This window comes from Ranitomeya variabilis, chromosome 6, assembly GCF_051348905.1.
Source record: "Ranitomeya variabilis isolate aRanVar5 chromosome 6, aRanVar5.hap1, whole genome shotgun sequence".
Classification (NCBI taxonomy): domain Eukaryota; kingdom Metazoa; phylum Chordata; class Amphibia; order Anura; family Dendrobatidae; genus Ranitomeya; species Ranitomeya variabilis.
Window position 1 is genome coordinate 254,414,069 of NC_135237.1, and position 8,887 is coordinate 254,422,955.

The window sequence follows — 8,887 nt, forward strand, 5'->3', positions numbered from 1 at the left end:
CCTGGCACCTGCTCACAGTGCCAAAACCACTGGTAAATGGTTTACTGACCATGGTATTACTGTGCTCAATTGGCCTGCCAACTCTCCTGACCTGAACCCCATAGAGAATCTGTGGGATATTGTGAAGAGAAAGTTGAGAGACGCAAGACCCAACACTCTGGATGAGCTTAAGGCCACTATTGAAGCATCCTGGGCCTCCATAACATCTCAGCAGTGTCACAGGCTGATTGCCTCCATGCCACGCCGCATTGAAGCAGTCATTTCTGCCAAAGGATTCCCAACCAAGTATTGAGTGCATAACTGAACATTATTATTTGATGTTTTTTTTGTTTGTTATTAAAAAACACTTTTATTTGATTGGACGGGTGAAATATGCTAATTTATTGAGACAGGTTTTTTGGGTTATCAGGAGTTGTATGCCAAAATCATCAGTATTAAAACAATAAAAGACCTGACAAATTTCAGTTGGTGGATAATGAATCTATAATATATGAAAGTTTAATTGTAATCATTACATTATGGTAAATAATGAAATTTAACACTATATGCTAATTTTTTTAGAAGGACCTGTATCTGCCAGCCACTTTCTGTCACTTACACTGTGTAGAGTAATGCAGTGGGCCTGATTTTTGCAGCAATCTCCCACACAAAAAAGGGAGATTTAAATTGCCACTAAGTGGATCTGCGTCATTTCTGTTTGTAGTATATCTGCCAGCCACTTTCTGCCACTTACATTGTGTAGTGTAATACAGTGGGCCTGATTTTTGCAGCAGTCTCCCACAAATAAAAGGGACACTTAAATTGCCTCTAAGTGGATCTAAGTCAATTCTGTTTGTCATATATCTGCCAGCCACTTTCTGCCACTTACATTGTGTAGTGTAATACAGTGGGCCTGGTTTTTGCAGCAGCCTCCCACATAATAAAGGGAGATTTAAATTGCTCCTAAGTGGATCTGCGTCAGTTCTGTTTGTCGTATATCTGCCAGCCACTTTCTGCCACTTACATTGTGTAGTGTAATACAGTGGGCCTGATTTTTGCAGCAGTCTCCCACACAAAAAAGGGAGATTTAAATTGCCACTAAGTGGATCTGCATCAGCTCTGTTTGTCGTATATCTGCCAGCCCCTTTCTTTCACTTACATTGTGTAGTGTAATACAGTGGGCCTGATTTTTGCAGCAGTCTCCCACACAAAAAAGGGAGATTTAAATTGCCACTAAGTGGATGTGCGTCAGCTTTGTTTGTCGTATATATCTGCCAGCCACGTTCTGCCACTTACAATGTGTAGTGTAATACAGTGGGCCTGGTTTTTAGAGCAGTCTCCCACATAATAAAGGGAGATTTAAATTGACCCTAAGTGGATCTGCGTCAGTTCTGTTTGTCGTATATCTGCCAGCCACTTTCTGCCACTTACGTTGTGTAGTGTAATACAGTGGGCCTGGTTTTTGCAGCAGTCTCCCACACAAAAAAGGAAGATTTAAATTACCAACAAGTTTATATACACCTTCTACCTTGTTTTACAGTACAATATAACAGTTGTTAGTTTGGTTACATTTTCCCAAAAATGAGGAAGTCTGGTGGAAGAGGCCGTGGGTGGTCATTGCAAGCTGGTAATGATGCTGGTGGTGGTGGTGGTGGAGCATCTGGTGGTAGTGGGAAAAGCAAAATAGCACCTTAGGCTCGAGTTGTTCAGACAGCATCATCATCTGGCTACACAAGGCCTCGAAGCAGGAGCAACAGAAACAAGTTTTGGCTTTCATTGCTGACTCAGGCTCTTGCTCTTTCGCCTCCTCTTCAGAAAGTTCGAAATATAAAAGCAGCGAGTCGTCAGTGGATGCTCCCGGTCAGGGACAAGTCGCTTCCTTGTGTCCTTCACCCAAAGCAAACGTGAAGGATGCGGCAGGCGACACTACAGTTTACTCCATGGAGCTCTTTACACATACCGTGCCAGGGTTAGAAAGGGAAATAGTTAACAGCCCATTACAAGATGAATCGGACATGGAGTGCACAGATGCACAGCCACAGCTAGATTGTTATGCTGTTCCATTGACTCAGATCATTACATTGCCCTCGCAGTGTACTGAGCCAGAATCTGACCCTGATGAGACTATGGTGTCCCGTCCCGAACGCTATAGCACCTTACACGATGACACAGAGGAAGGTGCACATGATATTGAAGAGGAGGTGATAGATGACCCAGTTGTTGACCCAGATTGGCAGCCATTGGGGGAACAGGGTGCCGCTGGCAGTAGCTCTGAAGCGGAGGAGGATGATCCGCAGCAGGCATCAACATCGCAACAGCTCTCATCTGGCTGGCCCATATCATGCCTAAAACGTGTGTCTAAAACAAAAACAGTTTTAGGACAGCGTGGACGTATGGTGAAAGTAGCACAGCATACAATGCCTGAAAAGGCATTCAATAGTAGGAAGAGTGCAGTGTGGCAATTTTTTAACCAAGATCCGAATGATCAGTGCAAAGTTATCTGTAAGAAATGCTCAAAGACCTTTAGCAGAGGGAAGAATCCCCTAAATTTAAATACAATGTACATGTATAGACATTTAACCAGCATGCACTTGCAAGCCTGGACGAACTACCAAACGTCCCGTAACGTTGGTGCACCCGCTCAGAATGAAGGTAGTCAGCAACGCTACATTGCTTCCCTCACTGTAAGCCCACCGTTTAGGACACCACCTGCAGCAAATGTGGAGGTATCGTCGCAAGACCAAGGCAGTCAGGGAATCACCAGGTTCTTGGTAGGAAACACTGTATGTAGGCCAACATCAAGAATACCATCACCAACCCTCTCTCAATCTGCCATGTCCAACATCACCCCCGCTAATTCCACCATATGCAGCTCTCCAATCCAGCTCACCCTACAGGAAACTCTTGTTAGGGAAAGGAAGTACTCATCCTCTCATCTGTGTACACATGGTTTGAATGCCCACATTGCTAGACTAATCTCGTTAGAGATGATGCCCTAACTGTTGGTTGAAAGCGAAGCTTTCAAAGCCCTGATGGTCTACGCAGTACCACGCTATGACCTACCCTGTCAACACTTCTTTGCAAGAAAAGCCATCCCAGCCCTCCATCAGCATGTCAAAGACCGCATTGTCCATGCACTCAGGCACTCAGTCAGTAGAAAGGTGCACCTCACAACAGATGCATGGACCAGTAGGCATGGCCAGGGACATTACATGTCCATCACGGTGCTCTGGGTTAATGTGGTGGATGCAGGGTCCACAGGGGACAGCCATAGTGGGACATTTCTGCCTAGCCCATGGTCTAGGAAACCGTTGGCAGTAGGCGTTCGACACCCCTCCTCCTCCAGAAGCGAAAGCTCGTCCACAGAGCGCAGTCACCCTACCACTCCATCCGCAGCTGCCAGTGTTGCACACGAGGTGTCCCATTATGGAACAGATAGTGGTAAGCGTCAGCAGGCTGTGTTGGAAATGAAGTGTTTGGGCAACAAAAGACACACCACGGAAGTACTGGCAGAGTACTTGCAGCAAGAAACTCAGTCATGGCTGGGCAGTGTACATCTTGAGGCAGGCAAGGTAGTCAGTGATAAAGGAAGGAATTTTATGGCTGGCATAGCCCTTTCAGAACTGAAACACATACCTTGCCTGGCTCACACCTTGAACCTGGTGGGGCAGTGCTTCCTGAACAGTTATCCAGAGTTACCAGCCCTGCTCCTGAAGGTGTGAAGACTTTGCTCGCACATCCGCCGGTCGCCCGTACACTCCAGCCGTATGCAGAACCATCAGAGATCGCTGAAGCTTCCCCAGCACTGCCTATTAATCGACATTGCAACAAGGTGGAACTCCACACTGCACATGCTTCAGAGGCTGTGCGAACAGAGGCGTGCTGTAATGTATTTGTGGGAGGATACACATACATGGGCAGGCAGTTGGATGGCAGACATGGAGTTGTCAGGTGTGCAGTGGTCGAAGCTACAAGACCTCTGTCAAGTCCTTCAGTGTTTTGAGGAATGCACACGGCTGGTAAGTGCAGACGACGCCATCATAAGCATGAGCATTTCACTAATGCATCTGCTGATGCAAAGTTTGACGCATATTAAGGAGCAGGCGTCTGCAGCCGAGGATGAGGGAAGTTTTGATGACAGTCAGCCATTGTCTGATCAGGCAACTCTCCTGGATGAGGTGGCGGACGAAGAGGAGGAGGAGGATGGGGATGAATATTTATGGGAGGAGGATGCTTCTCAGGGGGCAATAGAAACTGATGGCGCTGCAAGGTCAGGTACAGGGTTTTTGCGGGAGACAAGTGATGTTGATTTGCAAGAAAGTGCTCCTCAACCCAGCACAAGCAGTGAATTGACACCTGGAACATTGGCCCACATGGCTGATTATGCCTTGCGTATCCTAAAAAGGGACCCCCGCATTATAAAAATGATGACCGATGACGATTACTGGTTGGCCTGCCTCCTGGATCCACGCTGCAAAGGGAAATTACAAAATATCATGCCACATGAGAACCTTGAGCAAATATTGGCTACCAAACAAGCAACTCTTGTAGACCATTTGGTTCAGGCATTCCCAGCACACAGCGGTGGTGATGGTTCTCACACGAGCTGCAGGGGGCAACATGGCAGAGGTGTTAGAGGTGCACAAATCAGAAGTGGCATTGGACAGAGGGGTTTTATGAACAGGTTGTGGAGTGATTTCGCAATGACCGCAGACACAACAGGTACTGCTGCATCAATTCAAAGTGACAGGAGACAACATTTGTCCAGTATGGTTTCGAACTATTTTTCCTCCCTTATCGATGTTCTCCCTCACACGTCATTCCCCTTTGATTACTGGGCATCTAAAATAAACACCTGGCCTGAATTGGCAGAATATGCATTACAGGAGCTCGCTTGCCCTGCTGCTAGTGTGCTATCAGAAAGAGTCTTTAGTGCTGCTGATTCAATACTAACCGAAAAAAGGACTCGTCTGGCTACCTAAAATGTTGATGATCTAACCTTCATTAAAATGACCCTATCATGGATTTCAAATTATTTTGCCCCACCTTCCCCTGCTGACACGTAGCTTGCCTGAAAAATGTCTTGCTTTTGGCCTCCTCTGACTGACTGCTCTAATTCCTCCATTTGCAGCTGCTGAATGTCTACCATAGGCCATTTTTTAACCTCCCTAAATGGGCTGACTCCCCCCACAGGGCCGTCGTCACCACCTAGCGCAAGCACCCGTGCGAGTGCCATTTGCCTGAACAGGTGGGTGTGCCCACTCTTGGGCGACGGCACTGGCACAGGGTCCCTCATAGTACAATGAAGTGTCTCTGACGGTGGTGGTGCACAACCAACGTCAGACACACCGTCGTAATATGAGGGTCCCTGTGCCAGTACCGCCACCCACGAGAGAGTGTTCCCCCCCTGGTCGAACAGTGCTCTACCACTTGCAATACTTACCTCTCCCTGCTCCACCACAGTGTAGTCTGTGCTTGATAAATCCTTCAATGGCACTGCCAATGCAAATTTGTTTTAATGATAGATGATAGTTAAAATATACAGGGGCCCTGGCCTCCATTTAGACCATTTAATACTTTGCGCCAACTACCACTGTCTGCTACTCAGCAGAGGAGCCCATCCCTGTACATAGCTATGCCACCTGTTTATTTGGGGAAAAAAATTTGGCAGACATTAATCTCACTTTATTATTTTGGCCTACTAACTGTGTCAGCCACTCCTTAAAGTTGTCCTCCACTGAACAAAGCTATGTCGCCAGTTTACTGCTGTTACCAATTTTGAACTGCATTTAGCCTACTTACTTTTTTGGGCCTAGTAACTGTGTCTGCCACTTCTTCCAATTGTCCTCCGCTGAACAACGCTATGCCGCCAGTTCACTCCTGTAACCCGTTTTGAACTGCATTGAGCCTACTTTTTTATTTTAGGCCTACTACTTGTGTCTATCTGCGCCACTCCTTACAATTGTCCTCCGCTGAACAAAGCTATGCCGCCTGTGTACCCCTGTAACCAATTTTAAACTGCATTGAGCCTACTTTTTTATTTTAGGCCTACTACCTGTCTATCTGCGCCACTCCTTACAATTGTCCTCTGCTGAACAGCGCTATGCTGCCTGTGTACCCCTATAACCAATTTTAAACTGCATTGAGTCTACTTTTTTATTTTAGGCCTACTACCTGTGTCTATCTGCACGACTTCTTAGAATTGTCCTCCGCTGAACAAAGCTATACCGCCTGTGTACCCCTGTAACCAATTTTAAACTGCATTGAGCCTACTTTTTTATTTTAGGCCTACTACATGTGTCTGTCTGCACCACTCCTTACAATTGTCCTCCACTGAACAATGCTATGCAGCCTGTGTACCCCTGTAACCAATTTTAATCTGCATTGACCCTACTTTTTTATTTTAGGCCTACTAAGTCTGTCTGCGCCACTCATTACAATCGTCCTCCGCCGAACAACGATATGCCGCCTGTGTACCCCTGTAACCAATTTTAAACTGCATTGAGCCTACTTTTTTATTCTAGGCCTACTACCTGTGTCTATCTGCACCACTCCTTACAATTGTCCTCCGCTGAACAATGCTATGCCACCTGTGTATCCCTGTAACCAATTTTAAACTGCATTGAGCCTACTTTTTTATTTTAGGCCTACTACCTGTGTCTATCTGCGCCACTCCTTACAATTGTCCTCCGCTGAACTATGCTATGCTGCTTGTATACCCCTGTAACCAATTTTAAACTGCATTGAGCCTACTTTTTATTTTGGGCCTACTTCCTGTGTCTGTCTGTGCCACTCCTTACAATTGTCCTCCGCTGAACAACACTATGCCACCTGTTTACCCCTGTAACCAATTTTAAACTGCATTTGGCCTACTTGTTTGGTTGGGTCTACTAACGGTGTCTGCCGCTCCTTGCTTTTCTCCTCCACTGAACAAAGCTGAGCTTCAATTTTCAGCCTATATCAAATATTAAACTGCATTTGGCCTACTTGTTTGGTTGGGTCTACTAACGGTGTCTGCCGCTCATTGCTTTTCTCCTCCACTGAACAAAGCTGAGCTTCAATTTTCAGCCTATATCACAAATTAAACTGCATTTGGCCTACTTGTTTGGTTGGGTCTACTAACGGTGTCTGCCGCTCCTTGCTTTTCTCCTTCACTGAACAAAGCTGAGCTTCAATTTTCAGCCTATATCAAATATTAAACTGCATTTGGCCTACTTGTTTGGTTGGGTCTACAAACGGTGTCTGCCGCTCATTGCTTTTCTCCTCCACTGAACAAAGCTGAGCTTCAATTTTCAGCCTATATCACATATTAAACTGCATTTGGCCTATTTGCTTGGTTGGGTCTACTAACGGTGTCTGCCGCTCCTTGCTTTTCTCCTCCACTGAACAAAGCTGAGCTTCAATTTTCAGCCTATATCAAATATTAAACTGCATTTGGCCTACTTGTTTGGTTGGGCCTACTAACGGCGTCTGCCGTTGCTTGTTGTTCTCCTCCACTGAACAAAGCTGAACTTCAATTTTCAGCCTATATCAAATATTAAACTGCATTTGGCCTACTTGTTTGGTTGTGTCTACTAACGGTGTCTGCCGCTCCTTGCTTTTCTCCTCCACTAAACAAAGCCGAGCTTCAATTTTCAGCCTATATCACATATTAAACTGCATATGGCCCACTTTATTACTTGGCCCTACTAACTGTGTCTGCCACTCCTTACAGTTGTGCTCCGCTGAACAAAGCTATGCTGCCAGTTTACTCCTGTTACCAATTTTGAACTGCATTTAGCCTACTTACTTTTTTGGGCCTACTAACTGTGTCTGCCACTCCTTACAATTGTCCTCCGCTGAACAAAAATATGCCGGCAGTGTACTCCTGTTACCAATTTTGAACTGCATTTAGCCTACGTACTTTTTTGGGCCTACTAACTGTGTCTTCCACTTCTTACAATTGTCCTCTGCTGAACAAAGCTATGCCACCAGTTTTCTCCTGTTACCAATTTTGAACTGCATTTAGCCCACTTTATTATTTGGGCCTATATCTGTGTTTCCTCCTCATCCTGCCCATTGCCCAGCCACTGCTAGATGAGTCTGCTGGTACATTGACCCAGACCACTATATTCCCCTTGCATTCTACACAGCCAGAATCTGACCCTGCTGAGAGTCAGGTTCCCCTTCCCGCATACTATACCACCTTACATGGGGACAAACAGGAAGGTGCAGATGAAAGCGCAGGTTCCTAAAATGAGGTGGGGGGGCATACTCATTGGCAACGTCACTGTCACAGGGCCCCTCATAGTACGCAAAAGTGTCTCCACTGGTGGGAGGTGCCCCCGCCGTCAAACACACCGCTGTACTTTGAGGGGCCCTGTGCCAGTGCCAATGTGAACGAGTGGACCCCCCTGCTTGCTCAGGATCACAGCACTTGCAAAGTTGAAATGCTTACCTCTCCCTGCTCCACCGCCATGACGTAGTCTGCGTTTCCTGGGCCCACAAAAAACTTGAACCAGCCCTACCCCCCCACAACTTTAGCCAAATGACCCCCAATTTTCAATGCCTAACTATTATTATAAAGTAAATTAAGATTTACAAGCTTCAGTAATAAGAATTGATGTTTTTGGCATTAAAATAGGCACTGTAGGTGTTTTCCTGTCCTCCACTCTCTGCTGACTTTGATTCCCCATTGATTTGCATTGGGTTTTGTGTTTCAGTCGGCCCTCGACTTTTCACAATAATCGGCCGATTTCACTCGACCCGACTTTTCACAAAGTCGGGTTTTGCGAAACCCGACTCGATCCTAAAAAAGTAAAAGTCCCTCAACTATAGCAGACACCATCAAAGTGGCATCAATTTCACCACAGTATAGATAGTATTTTATGGACTGACAGGTCTTTCACTACCCCCAATCCAGCAGAAG